The sequence below is a fragment of the Neofelis nebulosa genome, chromosome 6, assembly GCF_028018385.1.
Source record: "Neofelis nebulosa isolate mNeoNeb1 chromosome 6, mNeoNeb1.pri, whole genome shotgun sequence".
Classification (NCBI taxonomy): Eukaryota; Metazoa; Chordata; class Mammalia; order Carnivora; family Felidae; genus Neofelis; species Neofelis nebulosa.
Window position 1 is genome coordinate 93,784,391 of NC_080787.1, and position 15,517 is coordinate 93,799,907.

Here is a 15,517-nt window from a genome sequence, read left to right on the forward strand (position 1 = left end):
AATAAACAGGGGAGAGGCTTCATACTAACATCCCAGAAAAGCAATATGAAAAAGTGATCCTGGCTGTCATGAGCTATTACTGAGTGAAAAACTTCTTTGTAGCCCTTCTAACTTAAAGTGGGGGGGGGGGGGCAAAAAAAAAAAAGCGCTGGAGGAAAATAGCCTTCTTTCTTTGAGTCGCTCAGAAAAGTTGTCAGTAAAACCAACTGCCATGTATCATCTGTTTAGTGACAGAAAAAATATATACTGAGATCAAAGATAATCAAGGTACACCTGGTTATTATTTGTAAAGACTTAACAGTAAGTTTTTAATGATTAATTTATCTGCCACATAACGCCTTAATAGATCATGTGGAACATCAAGGGAGGAATGTGAAACTGCATTTCTAAAGCCTCTTTCTACGTCTCTGAATGATAATAGGCATGGAAGCCATCATTAGTCTTGTTAGACGATGGTTCCTTCAGGAATCTCCTATGTGTTACCTTTTAGAGGGGAGGTCAGGGAAACCACCCCCTGGGACTCCCCTGCAGGATACAACTAACACAAGCATAAACTGTATGGAAATGGCTAAATTATCTTCACTGAGACCTTGGCCTTTCACATCAATCAAGTCCTTCTGAACTAGTAAAACAGATAAGCACCCTGCTGGCAAAAGTGTTACTATCCTTATGCTTGTCATGACTGGCACTACAAATTTAACAATAAACGGGCAGTTATTTGTCTTACTTCTTTAAAAATCAAAATAAGCGTGCCATGTTGCTATTTCTCTCCGTCCCTCCTGTAAAGACCCTTTATCCAGGAATCTGATCTTAGCTACTATCAGAGCACATGGAGAAGGTAATATGCCTCCGACAAGCCACAACAAAGCAAATCAGGACCCCATGGCTGCTGTGTGGGAGGAGGCCGGCAGATTTATCCACCCTCACGTCTCAGCTTCCTGAGAGTGGAGCCTGTGTCAATGCCTCATCCTGACACCTAACTCATGGGGGAATTATAAGTCATCAATACCAATGACTGTAAAACACTTTGTAAATAAAAACGGCTTAGAAGTTCCAATTAACAACAGAAAGTAACCCTCTGGGATGTACCAGAGAGAAATAACTACAGCCATAAATAAGCAATGATGGGTTTAGGCTCACCTCTTATTTCAATGCCATTAAAAATGGGCCTCCTTCGCATCTCCCATCTGAAGACCCCACTGTAATTTCTTGTCTTGCCTACGTTACAGAGTGTCACGGCTTATGAGAGAAAGGGTTCAGGGAAGACATGGTTGAGCATTTCCTACTCTTTTAACATGAGTACTCCCACCCAACACACATACATTTTCTGATCTCTCCTTTCACGAGAAGCGACCACAACAACCTGGTGGTTTAACCTAACTGACGTAGCCAGCTGCATGACCAACTACAGATGTGCAGGAAAGAGGGCTGGGAAGCAAGAGGCCCAAGAAGTTGCTGAAGGGCACATCTTTAGTGTAGGTACTGTCGTTCTTGCCCCATCTAAAACTTTCACGAGCAGACACAATGGTTGTAAGTGTGGCCCGGAAAGTATCCACCTAGCTTGTAGCATGTTTCAGGTTCTGTGCTGGTCACTTCCAATATATCTCACTTGTACCTGTAAAGAACCAGAGGCTTCAGTAGCAATTTGGTATGACTACAATTAAATTGATAGCCATACGACATTATTTGCAGTGCCTTATCAATACAAACTCATTATTACTCAGAATAACCATTATTACTCGGAATAGTACTCAGAATAGCAGGTACTATCATCATCTACATTTTTAAGATGGGGAAACCCAAGCAGAGAGAGATTGAGACCTGAACTCTAGGGTCTGTGCTTTTAACCACTTCTCTAAGCTGGAATAAGAGCCCAAGCTCCCTACTCCACAACTAGCGTCTAGGGTCTCTGCTGGATTATAAAAATTTAAAAATAAGCAAATAAGACAGGGTGGTATCTTCTTCAGTTGTTCACATGCCTGGACAATGACGGATAGGCAAACACTATAGGGTGGCAGGAATCATAGGAATGTGCAAAATAGTTGGGAAATGTAAATAAGGGAGCATTTAATTCAGACTGGAGTCTTTAGAGAAAACTTTTTCAAAAAGATAATGAGTTTTGGTTTCCATTTCCTCTGAAAATCTCGTTATATGTCCCCCCGTTTAACTGTTCTATATCCCCCTGTCTTACTGCAAGCATTCTTGTAACCTTGGGCATAAGTGTGCACAGCGTGTCCACAAGGAGTAATTTTAAATATCAAATCAAATCAAATTGGTACCACCCTTAGCTCCTGCCAAGGGCATTGCAAGATCAGAGCCCACAGCAACAGGACACAGGTTTCCAGAGCTTGACCAGAAACCAAGGTCCAATCCTGGGGAATCCATGGGGGCTTCTGGTATAGAGTAGCCACCAGGCATCTCCAGAGCAGCTTTAGCTGGCTGGTGGGTTTGGCTGGTGCTCTGATCATCCCAGACGTCATAATAGGCAGAGACACTGACTATCCTGCACTGAAGGACTGTGAGGGGAGGGCAGTGCTTGCTCTGCACTGCAGAGACCATCTCTAAGGTGAATGTCACCTCCGACCTGTGAGGAAGATGCACTTACAAGGAGAGCCATGCCAGGGTAGGTGTTTGGGAAGATGAGCTAGGGAGAAGGGGACGGGGGGGGGGGGGGGGCGCGACTCTGACAGTGTGCTCAGCTTCTGCTTGGTCTTTGATCTCCCCCTACTGAGGGAGGGATTCGCCCCCAGGAGGAACAGACCTCCTTGCATCCCTCAGCCCCTGCAGCAACGCAGTGATGTCTGCACAGGACCTGCCCTGCTTGATACCTAACAGGAGCACACAGGAGTGCTTCAACACATGGCTCTTTACTCACTGTATGTTTTGTACCTTCTAAAACATATGGTATGGGGCTCTTGGGTGGCTCAGTTGGTTAAGCATCCAACGCTTCATTTGGGTTCAGGTCATAATCTCACGATTTGTGGGATTGAGCCCCATGTTAGCTTCCATGCTGACAGCACAGAGCCTGCTTGGGATTCTCTCTCTGATTCTCCCCTGCTCTCCCTGTCTCTCGAAATAAATAAACATTTAAAAGGTATAGCACATGAGCACAATAAAAAAACGATGACGCTATAAAAAAACGATGAATGACATGGAAACGTATACACTGTGTATTGCTGAGTGAAACAAAATAGGTTATGAAATAGTATGTACCAAATGCAATTGAATACATAGTTCTATTCAAATAAAAACACAGGAGAAATATACATTAATACATTTGTAGTGATCATAGGGAATTTTTTTCTCCCATTTACTTATCTGTATTCTCTATAATGAGTATGTATTACTTAATTTCTTTTAAGAGCTATTTTATATTTTCCTCAGAAAATGGGAGATTAGAGAATAGGTGGTACAGGTAAAGATTATTGTCAGTCTTAGTGGATTTTTAAAAAATTTTTTTTTTTCTTTTTTTTTTCTTTTTTTATTTTTTAATATATGAAATTTACTGTCAAATTGGTTTCCATACAACACCCAGTGCTCATCCCAAAAGGTGCCCTCCTCAATACCCATCACCCACCCTGCCCTCCCTCCCACTCCCCATCAACCCTCAGTTTGTTCTCAGTTTTTAACAGTCTCTTATGCTTTGGCTCTCTCCCACTCTAACCTCTTTTTTTTTTTTTCCCTTCCCCTCCCCCATGGGTTTCTGTTACGTTTCTCAGGATCCACATAAGAGTGAAACCATATGGTATCTGTCTTTCTCTGTATGGCTTATTTCACTTAGCATCAAACTCTCCAGTTCCATCCACGTTGCTACAAAAGGCCATATTTCATTCTTTCTCATTGCCACGTAGTATTCCATTGTGTATATAAACCACAATTTCTTTATCCATTCATCAGCTGATGGACATTTAGGCTCTTTCCATAATTTGGCGATTGTTGAGAGTGCTGCTATAAACATTGGGGTACAAGTGCCCCTATGCATCAGTACTCCTGTATCCCTTGGATATATTCCTAGCAGTGCTATTGCTGGGTCATAGGGTAGGTCTATTTTTAATTTTCTGAGGAACCTCCACACTGCTTTCCAGAGCGGCTGCACCAATTTGCATTCCCACCAACAGTGCAAGAGGGTTCCCGTTTCTCCACATCCTCTCCAGCATCTATAGTCTCCTGATTTCTTCATTTTGGCCACTCTGACTGGTGTGAGGTGGTATCTGAGTGTGGTTTTGATTTGTATTTCCCTGATGAGGAGCGACGTTGAACATCTTTTCATGTGCCTGTTGGCCATCCGGATGTCTTCTTTAGAGAAGTGTCTATTCATGTTTTCTGCCCATTTCTTCACTGGGTTATTTGTTTTTCGGGTGTGGAGTTTGATGAGCTCTTTATAGATTTTGGATATTAGCCCTTTGTCCGATGTGTCATTTGCAAATATCTTTTCCCATTCCGTTGGTTGCCTTTTAGTTTTGTTGGTTGTTTCCTTTGCTGTGCAGAAGCTTTTTATCTTCATAAGGTCCCAGTAATTCACTTTTGCTTTTAATTCCCTTGCCTTTGGGGATGTGCCGAGTAAGAGATTGCTACGGCTGAGGTCAGAGAGGTCTTTTCCTGCTTTCTCCTCTAAGGTTTTGATGGTTTCCTGTCTCACATTCAGGTCCTTTATCCATTTTGAGTTTATTTTTGTGAATGGTGTGAGAAAGTGGTCTAGTTTCAACCTTCTGCATGTTGCTGTCCAGTTCTCCCAGCACCATTTGTTAAAGAGACTGTCTTTTTTCCATTGGATGTTCTTTCCTGCTTTGTCAAAAATGAGTTGGCCATACGTTTGTGGGTCTAGTTCTGGGGTTTCTATTCGATTCCATTGGTCTATGTGTCTGTTTTTATGCCAATACCATGCTGTCTTGATGATGACAGCTTTGTAGTAGAGGCTAAAGTCTGGCATTGTGATGCCTCCTGCTTTGGTCTTCTTCTTCAAAATTACTTTGGCTATTCGGGGCCTTTTGTGGTTCCATATGAATTTTAGGATTGCTTGTTCTAGTTTCGAGAAGAATGCTGGTGCAATTTTGATTGGGATTGCATTGAATGTGTAGATAGCTTTGGGTAGTATTGACATTTTGACAATATTTATTCTTCCAATCCATGAGCAGGGAATGTCTTTCCATTTCTTTATATCTTCTTCAATTACCTGCATAAGCTTTCTATAGTTTTCAGCATACAGATCTTTTACATCTTTGGTTAGATTTATTCCTAGGTATTTTATGCTTCTTGGTGCAATTGTGAATGGGATCAGTTTCTTTATTTGTCTTTCTGTTGCTTCATTGTTCGTGTATAAGAATGCAACTGATTTCTGTACATTAATTTTGTATCCGGCAACTTTGCTGAATTCATGTATCAGTTCTAGCAGACTTTTGGTGGAGTCTATCGGATTTTCCATGTATAATATCATGTCATCCTCTTCCGTGGGCCTCTCGTCTGCGCTTGGCTCCGGAGACTCCGTTCTGCTAATCCTCTGGCGGTTTTCTGGGTTCTTTAGGCAGGTGTAGGTGGAATCTAAGTGATTAGCAGGACGCGCGGTGAGCCCAGCGTCCTCCTACGCCGCCATCTTCCGGTTAAAAAATTTTTTTAACGTTTATTTATTTTTGAGACAGAGAGAGACAGAGCATGAACGGGGGAGGGGCAGAGAGGGAGACACAGAATCAGAAGCAGGCTCCAGGCTCCAAGCCATCAGCCCAGAGCCCGACGCGGGGCTCAAACTCACAGACCTGCGAGATCATAACCTGAGTTGAATTTGGACGCTTAACCGACTGAGCCACCCAGGCGCCCCAGTCTTAGTGGATTTTTAAAGTGCTGATTTGATTGAACTATCTCAGGTTGAGGAACAAGACATTAATATTGGGTAGAGAAGTATTTTCATGAACTGGATTTGCCAGCTGTCTCCTGATGGCCAAAATCAAATGTGAAGTGGCTATTGTCGTTCAGCATATTCCCAGAATTCAGATTTTATAACTTCCCTGCCACTTACCAAATCAAAATCAAAGTATCCCAAAGTAGATCCAAAGGGACATTGGTAGATTTTAGAAGAAGAAATACTAAAAACCTGAGTGCCAAGTTAATTTGGAAAGGCTGAGCTAAATAAACATTAAATAGGTTTCTTTACTGCAGGGCTTCTCAGAGCTTTTGTTATGCTAATGTGCACTGTAAATTCCTGAAAACTGTTGAAGTCTATGAAGCATTTCCAAATTTCATATTTATCCATAGAATCATTTTTTTTTCACCAAAGCATCACACAGGGCTAGCGACCATAGAACGCATTTAGGGAAATATTGTTCTAAAATACTATTCTAGAAACACTATAAACATATATACTGTTTCCCTCAGGAGAATTAAAAAATGATTTGGCAAATACAAATCCGTTATTTTCACCAAAACACTCTCTAATTTCAAGAACTGTGACATTGGTGAGGATATTAAATCAATTCTGCCAGGTTGCTTCATCAGAAGCACCAGAGTTTCATACCAGTGAAAACGTGTCTGAACTTTACCCAAAATCTGTGAAATCACTTTCAAGTAAATGGGACTAGTCTGCAAACAAAATAAAATGTACACCTGTCACTGCCATTCATTTCCATAATCACAGTTTATAAATTTACATGCCATGAAAAGCTTTATTCATGTTCATATGGTGTAAAAATTGCAGGAGAAACTTCAAATTAATTACCTTTCTTAAAACAAAGCAATTTAATTTTATCACAGACAAAAAAGGGAATTTATTCACAAGTCACAAAACTTCTCGAAATACCGTCATGAAATAAGACCTAGGAAAAGTGGCTTGTGGCCATGGCTATTGTCCATAGTCTTACGGCCTTGGATCAGGTCTCTCCAGCTTAGCCTTTGGAAAATCTCAAAGGTAGACGTGACCCAACACTATGATCCCTTTCTCTGAGTTTACTCAGAAATTTCCTCCACAATCTACACAATCTGGTGACTTTTAGAACCAGAAGTTGAACGGCTGAGATAGTCCACCCCTAATTTGCCCTCACAACCTCCATAGACACCAGTTGAACTCATCTCAGAATCCATTTGGGTGGGCATGGAAGGGACTCCAGGGACTGAGGTGTTTTTTTTTTTTTTTTCTTTTCTTGGAAGTATTTTATTTCACACTGAAATAAGCTGATTAGTATGTAGAAAAGCAACAGTCTCTTGATTTCCACAAATGTGTTTTGATTTTTTATTCTGGGCCTCAAGTTCCTTCCTGCATACATTTAACTGCAGCCCACTCCAACACTGGTACATTTACTGGGTCGAGAGGTTGTGGGGGGTGTACTTCTCCTTGGAATCTTGCTTACATTTGCATGTGAAAAGAAAGAAATGCTTTTGAGTAATTAGTCATCTGAAATTCTGCACCATGAGGAAAAAATTTGCTTTTGGATATTTATGGGGAGAAAAATCCATATGGACAATGAATACAGTATTGATGTGTTGGGGGGAAGGGTTGGGGGCATAGCACATTATGTTGAATTTCACCCAAACAATGGTAAAAGTAATATTGCTACTTTCTCATAAACAATAGCTACTGTGGAAAATAGCAGAAAGCTGGGTTTTTTTTTTCATAAGTTAAATTTCTTATATTAATTCCATGATTTAAAAAAGCTCTTTATTTTTGACCTGATATTTTCATGCCATATTGAAGAAACTCATGATCAATATGTATTGATTTGATCACTAATTGCATTAATTTTGCTTTAGAAATTAGAAAGGCTCTAATGAGAATGTGAAGTCACTTCAAGATAGTGCATTATGGGCAGACTAATTTAGCTGGACTCTGTGCATCAGATTATTTCATTATGAACCATCAATTACCATACAAACGGATGAGATAAATAGCTTTTTTCTGAGAAGATTTACATTTTTGAATTCATCTATAAATTTCAAGAGCTTAAGTTAATTTATATCCCATGACCATATTTAATATACAAATAGTTCAGTCATGAATGCATTATCTGCATAAACCCTTACTCTAGCCTTTCATATTACGCTTTGAACAACATTGGAAACACTTTTTAAAAAATATTTGCCCCTGCTGCATTTAATCTCTTAAAGAAAAATGTGAAATGAATATTTCTATTAAAATTCTCCATACCATCACTTAGCAGTTGGTACAATAAAACCAAGAGAGCAAGACGGATAAATGTTGTTCAAGGTTTATAAAATTGTTAAGAATATGAAATAGGCAAGCTGATTTTGAAATTGAGTGCAGATGCTAAAATATCCCAAGAAACAAGAAGTATAGAGGCTTTTAAATTTTGTGAGTGTATTTCTGCTCTTCTTAGAAACCTACCTGTTCAATTGAATCCAATAAAAAGACTCCAGAAGGAGAGTTCTCTTCAATAAAATTCCACCTAATTTGATTTTGGGGAGCTTGAGTGGAGTGGTATTGTGGTATATGGGAGAAATGTGGCCAGAGGCAAAACTGCAGAAAAATTTAAGATGTCCAGAGTTCTGGGTATCTTGAAGAAAATCAATGCATCAAAATGAAATCCATGAAACATTTCAGAAATAAATATTCAAAAGCTCGTTCTATTCTCAAAATGCATTTGTATCGACAATGAAGGAAGTGAAATAGCTAACACTGATAGGTACCTCATACAGCCCTGGGAAGTTCTGAAATGGTAATGATAATGAAGATGCTGTCTACTTTTCTGCCATTTAGTATTTAGTGATACAATCATGAGCACACAGTTTTGGTATTCAATTTCTACAGTTACAATTATTGTACATTTATGAATTTAAAGACTTCAGAAAACAGTCCAAAGTTAAATTCAGTTGCTATTTCATTATCTTGTTCACTGACAGTATAAGATGATGTATAACATGATATCCCCCCCCCCAAAGAATCAGTGAAATGCGCATTTATCACTCAATCTGGGATAAAGCATATTTCACAAGCAAAGATCCTATGAGAGAATGTCAGAGTTGAGGAACTCACTAGAAATCAGCTAGCTCCTTGGCATTCATGGATCAGCATCTGGGAACCAATGTGGACTCTCCACCTTCACTGTAGGCTTCTCAAATCCAAATGTGAATTAATGATACCCAGAAGATTCACCTGTGCATTAAAATTTGAGGATAGTGGTCTAGTCTCTCCTTATTTTTTTGTACAGACATGGCAGCTAAGGCCAAAAAAAAAAAGCTTAAGAATTGTTCAAGGTGGCAAAAATTAACTCCTACAGGTCTCTAAGGCTGAAAGCTTCAGTGGTTAAAATATGATGCTAAATAGATCCCAGTAAGGGATTAGGTCTGTAAGTCACAGTTAACTTTGTTGGTGGTTGGATGCTGGCTCAATTTCCAGCCGGCTTTGGGCATTGCTTGCCATGGCTATAAAGAGGATTTTTGAGAACATGTCTGCATACTGTAAGGACAATTTTGCTACATTTCTGCTCCTCAGAAACATTTCATCAGTCAAGTCCATGAGCAACTGCCAGTGTCCTCCAACTGCAACCCATATTTTATACAGATAATTCAAAGTAAGGGAGACTAGTTGCATCATCAATTTACCTACTCACAAAACAAAGTGTGAAAGTCAAATGTGACATATTTGTCAATATTTCACCACATAGAGATGAAAACGGAAAGGAAAGTAATAAGTGGAGGAATTTTTAGTGTGGCTACCTACAGCTGAGTATGTGTAAGGCAAGTAAACAGTGGCCCAGTATAGACACAGCTGAGGGCACTTAATTAGTGACAATTACAACATTGTTCTAAGCTGCCTGCAACCTTGCTCTTTCCCTTTAGATAAACTCTTTTAAGTAAATAGAATGTCAAGAAAATGGACAAGCCCTTTGACTTGCCAGAGAAGAATGAAAGTGGCATATTCTTTTATCAATTGAAACGTGCTTTTTTCAACTAGACTTGTTAAGGGAAATTAGACTTAACATTTACTAAAAATCCATACAGCCTACAATCTACACATTATTTACACTACTTAGTGTTAAATGTGCAGCAAATAGTCTTTCCGCAAAGAAATTATACTAATAATTATCACATAGAAAATCTTATGGTTAGAGCCTTTCAGAAAATAAATACCTATAAATACAATTTGAGAAATAGTTTCCTGATTCACTGATGTTTAATAATTTATAAGGGAATAAACAATCTGATGCTTTGCTAATTATCATCTGAAGTGAGAACGATGTCCAGGAAATGTTTTGACCAGAGCATGGTGAAATTGATATACATCACCCTAACACATGCTGAACTAAGGTCTGGCTCACATGGATATGATCTCATGTAGAGATCATAACAGGTTATGCATGCATTTCCATTTAAGGCAGTATTCATCTCTAATATGAAAAAAGGTATGTTTAAAAATAATATTAATGGGCAATTAAAGTTATGGGCAGGAAAGGGTATCTAAATAATGTGGAAATAGGGCAGTCAGATTTCACAGGCTTTACAAAGAAACTTCAAACATTAGTCCAAGGAGATATCTATCTATCTATCATCTATCTATCTATCTATCTAATCTATATCAGCTTTTAGCATACCTTTAAATACAAAAGAATAATAAATATGCATTTTTAATTACAGGTGACAGGGAAAAGAAACATTAAAATCATAGCTAATTATCTTTAAAAACTGTACTTTTCCTATTCTGCCAACTCCAAAGGTTTAAATCAGTATAGAGGCTATTCTCAAGAAACTGAGAGAGAGGCCATAGGGATTTTAGTTTGCATTTACTGCTTCACAGTAGCCAAAAAATAAATGTTAGCATTTGCTATTTCATAACATCCCGATAACTCTTTCAAAGACATATATGTGGTTGTTGTTCTTGTATTGAGATTGGCATGGGAGGATGCATTTGTTCAGTGCCATTTACCTGTTCTCACCTGCTTCTTTTGAGACCAACGGCACAGGAAGGGCTCTCATACTGACCCCTCTACAAAGTATTCTAGCCAACTTTGGTAACCAGTCTCAATCAATCCACCAACATTCAACAATTCCTTATTTTGCCTTTAGCAAGACATTTTATATGTAGTTGTATGGGTTTTTCAATGAAAAAAAGAAAAAAAAGCCTTCTTATCCGAGAAAGCACTCTGCACCTGGGGTTCTTGAGTATCCTTACAAAATACATACTGCACTGCATTCACCAAGGATGGCTAAAAGTGTGAACTGAATGGGGAGTTTAGGGGAGACAACTTCTATTTTATGGACACATGTTTGCCTTTCCCCACGCTGGTCCTCTGTCAGTGTGCCTCCCTCTCCTCCCCTCCTTCCTTCTCAGCTGCCCTTTGAAACACCTCTCCAATGTCCTCTTCCCTGAGAAGGCTGTCTAGACCAGCCTCAGGGAGAGTTTCGTGCTGCCTGCTCTAAGCTGTCGTGGTGCCTCTTACACACCTCGAATTAAGCCCTTAGCATACTGGATTGTAATTCTAATTGTTGAATCATTAGAGTTGAGGTGTCGCTACCATCTCTGTATCTGCAGCACTTTATCTGCAGCAAGATATTTTTATTAAATGAGTGAACATGTGATAAAAGTCCCTTAGAAGGCATTCCAGATATTTGGATCCCTATAAATCCAAAGATATTCATACTCTAGTTGCTACTATGATCCTTGATTGTTCTGTTTTGGAATGGGGTTTCAAGCAGTTTCAGGTTAGTAGAACGAGACCCCATTTTCCTGATACCACTGCCCCATAGGGCCAAGTCATTTCATAAGACAATAATCCAGGAAGATGTAAATGGGTTGTGGCACAGTCCTTAGCTGACTAGCCCTGAGCAAGTCATTTAATCTCTTTAAGCCTCATTTTTCCCACCTGTGAAATGGAGATAAATAACTGTGACCTACTTCATCCAACTATATGGGTAAGTGCGAGAGTATTTGTAAAGTTGAGCACAGTCCATGACATATTACAAATGCTTACCGCATGTAGCTATTAATAATAATATCATTATTATTGATTAAAGGCAATCCATAACTTCTGGTATACTTTGGAAAAGTCTCACATGAATAACTTTATTAATTCTCTCATTCAGCAAACATTTATTTACAACTGAGTAAATAACTTTTTAGCTATTCAACCTCTCTTCTGGGAAACTAGTGCATACTAGGGGCTGTATGGAATAAGACATTGTATCAGACCTAAGTGAGTTTATAACTCACTTGGCGAGTCACTCAGATGGTGAGTTTATAACCAAGAAATTGGATAAGAAAAGCATATATATATATATATATATATATATATATATATAAAACTGTCATACAAGGAAGAAGGCAAAACATACCATGTGACTGATGAGAACAATGCCATCACTCCTGAAGCCAGCAGTGCTGTCAAGAAATGAGGGTCAGGCATTTTCTTCTCCTTCACCACTTGCATCAACACGACCCGTAGGTCACCTGCAGGATGGAGGATGGAAGCGGGAGCTCCTCCAGTCCTCTGCCTCCTGTAGAGATAAAAAGAGCCACAAACACTGCGCAAAGACCCTGACTGATGCAAGTCTTGTCTTTGTTGCTTTCCCAGGAAGTGTGATGTGTGTTCAATGGATCTGCTTTTATTGTTGGTGTAAGTCATTGGATGGGAGGGAGTAGGGAATGTTTGACCTATTAAAACAATAAGGATACAAGTTAATTTCTTCCCAAATGATGTCAAAGCTTCTTTTATTTAATTTGGCACATGTCCTCAGGTCACACCAGGCACACACAAGACTTGACAATAAATGCTTTGCTGGTGGTGATGACTTCCTTCTGGTCTCACAGAGCAAACGCATTAAAACCCAAGAAAAACTCTAGGACTCCGCTTATTTTTATGGAACTATATTTTTAAGATCCAATCCAAGTGGTCATTAAATGAGGTCAGAGAATAATTGAAATGACCTTAACCTACAATTTTATTGCCCTACTAACATATTAAAAAACGAACATCAAGAGAAACTCCTTCCCACCAGTTATTACCTTGAAGTTATGATCAGCTCACAAGAAAGGGGCCCTCCAAATAAAGCTACGTTAACTCTTTGTTAACAGCACAGTCGCACTACCCGTGAGGTTTTCTTACTTATGAGGAGCACTGAATACATTTCTCCAAGACCTGACTCTGCCCCTAAGTTCCTGGTGCCCTGAGGCTCCACATGATTCCACAGCTCTATCATGAGCAGGTCAGAGAATGAATCTTTCCTTCGTGGGCTTGTTTGCCTAAATACGCACTACTTGCTCGCTTTTCTGTCTCCTCTAGCTTAAACCATGGCAACACCACATCTGGCAGGTGGCTCTTGAACTGTTCTAGCAGAGCAATGTTAAGAGTTGTGGTTATTCACATTCCTCACGACCAGCAGAGGGAGCGAAAGTGCACAGCAACTCAACTTTAATGAAATAATATCTTTAAGTTCTATTTCATCAACATAAAATCTGCCGGTATGTCTGGGTGAAGAAATATGGCAAGCGTGATATATTTGCTTGCTGTCTGTTAATGTTTCTACGTGGGAGGCCACTAAAAATCCACGGGGGAAAGAAAGTCCACCTGCCCACAATATTCTACTGTACAAAAATGAAGGAGGAACCAAAGAATCCTGTGGCTATAGGGAAGTGGCAGAAAGGTATCAGTGTCCTGGTTGGGAATGGAACTCACATCTCCTAATTGGACCCCTGGTTTATGATTTCACTCATCCCCATGAAGGTAGATTTAGGGATAACTGATAAGCTTTCAAACAGAATAAAACCAGATTAACCAGCCATGGTCTCCACTGCCCCCCCCCCCCTAATTTTTCTCTCCAGCTAAGTTGTCCCTCGCCACCAGCCCACCTGCTGCTTTCCATGAGAGAACATATTCTTCCATCTTAGGGTGAAAGCTGAAGCCTTTCAAATGCACTATACCACATAAGCATTACTCTTCTGTCCTCCGTATCTCTGCTTCTCAGTCTACTCCAGCCCCACTGCCCCCCACCCCCAGTGCGGTTCCTCACACACATCGGGTTTCTCCCATCACAAGCTCTTTGCACTTGCTGTTCCCTCTACTTAGAACATTACTCCCTGAGAGAGCTGCCAGGCTCCCTCCCTCTTCTTCCATTTGCCTCACAGATTGCAACTTCCTTGACCTTATTTTAATTGCAAACCATCCCCTTTCCACTTTCCCTCCTGCTTTATTTTCCCCATCTGACATACTATGTTGTAGGACTTACTATCCACTTGTTTACTGTCCTCACAGTACAGGGATTTCTGTCATTTTGTTCACTGCTGTTGAGTGAATGAGCAAATGTGTGAATGAATGAATAAAAGAGTAAGTGAGCCTTAAATTTAGTTACATATGCAGCATTCAAAGCAAAGAAATGCAAGTTTCCTCTAATGAAAGTGACATTAAATACACATCGTGGTTCTTTCAGTCTTACCTAAAAATAATTTGCTTCCATCAGTGCTTCAAGGTCACTGTATTGATTGAGGCTCCTACTGTTTGACTCTGAGAGCAAGTGTGTTCATAACTTTATCATATTGCCACAAGTATTACTTCCTTTGTAAGATAATGCTCCAGTCACCTCCTTCTACCATGATGTCTAATTACCTCTCTTGGGGTCTCACATTCCTTTGTGAAAAGCTAACATTAGCTGATATATAACACTCATCATAGTCTTTGCATGTTTGGTATGTGTGACCAAATGCCCTTTAATATGTTCCATACTAATATTATATGAATATTAGTGAATAGCATACATTTCTATGGGACCTCTTAAGTAAATATGTATTTAGTTGGTTATGTTTTATGCATATTTAGCATTTGTTTGCATTATCCAACTTCACATGTATTATTTACCTGGTGGGAATATTTAGCTTTCGTTCACTCTATTTTATCCTATGGATAAATTCACATATGTTTTACAATATGCATAACATTTCCACTAAATCATCCTGATGTCTGGTATATTTATCACTTTTTATGAGGTGCTTATCTACACTGAGGCATTTACTTAATCACTCGTTCTTTGTTTATTTCCTTTTTGCCTTTCCTCACTGAAAACAAGTATCTGTTGGGGAAAAAAAAAAAAAAAAAGATGTGTGAGAGTCTCCAGGAAAGCAAGCTCTACAAAGAGACATAGCAGATTATTCCTGAAGAAAAATTCATGTGTTAAAAATCAGTAAAGCATAATTAATTTCTCAAAAGTTTTCTGTTTTCCTTTACAGCTTATAAAAAGAAAACTCTCATATTATGGTCACAGGGAAATCTAAATGCATAATCTTCATTATTTTATTCTCAGTTTTAATTGAAGCAATTAAAGTTGTTAAGTGTTTAATTTCTTCCTATTTCACACTTAAAAATCTGGTCATTTATTTTTAAAGTTAAGTCGGAAGGACTAAAATTGGCAATAATTTAGAAGCTAAAGGAGGTGGATGAATAATTTGGTTGTATTTTCCTGTTCAATCAGCCTCTCATGGGAGTTTAGAAATAATTCTATTTATCTTTCTTATGTGAGGCTAACATAGTTGACCTACCGCAGGCCATTATATCCAACTAGTTTGCTGATTTGTTTGCAGACTATTTGATTA

The 15,517-nt window shown here is 39.2% G+C and overlaps 1 long non-coding RNA gene across 1 annotated transcript in view; it reads left to right on the plus strand.

The window, feature by feature from the left end:
* The first annotated feature begins 2,535 nt into the window (after nucleotides 1–2,535).
* LOC131514603 (uncharacterized) overlaps nucleotides 2,536–15,517 on the plus strand; it is a 34,892-nt gene continuing 21,910 nt past the window's right edge. The window contains exon 1 of the long non-coding RNA XR_009263161.1: nucleotides 2,536–2,623. This is a non-coding gene — a long non-coding RNA (uncharacterized LOC131514603). The remainder of the gene's footprint in view (nucleotides 2,624–15,517) is intronic.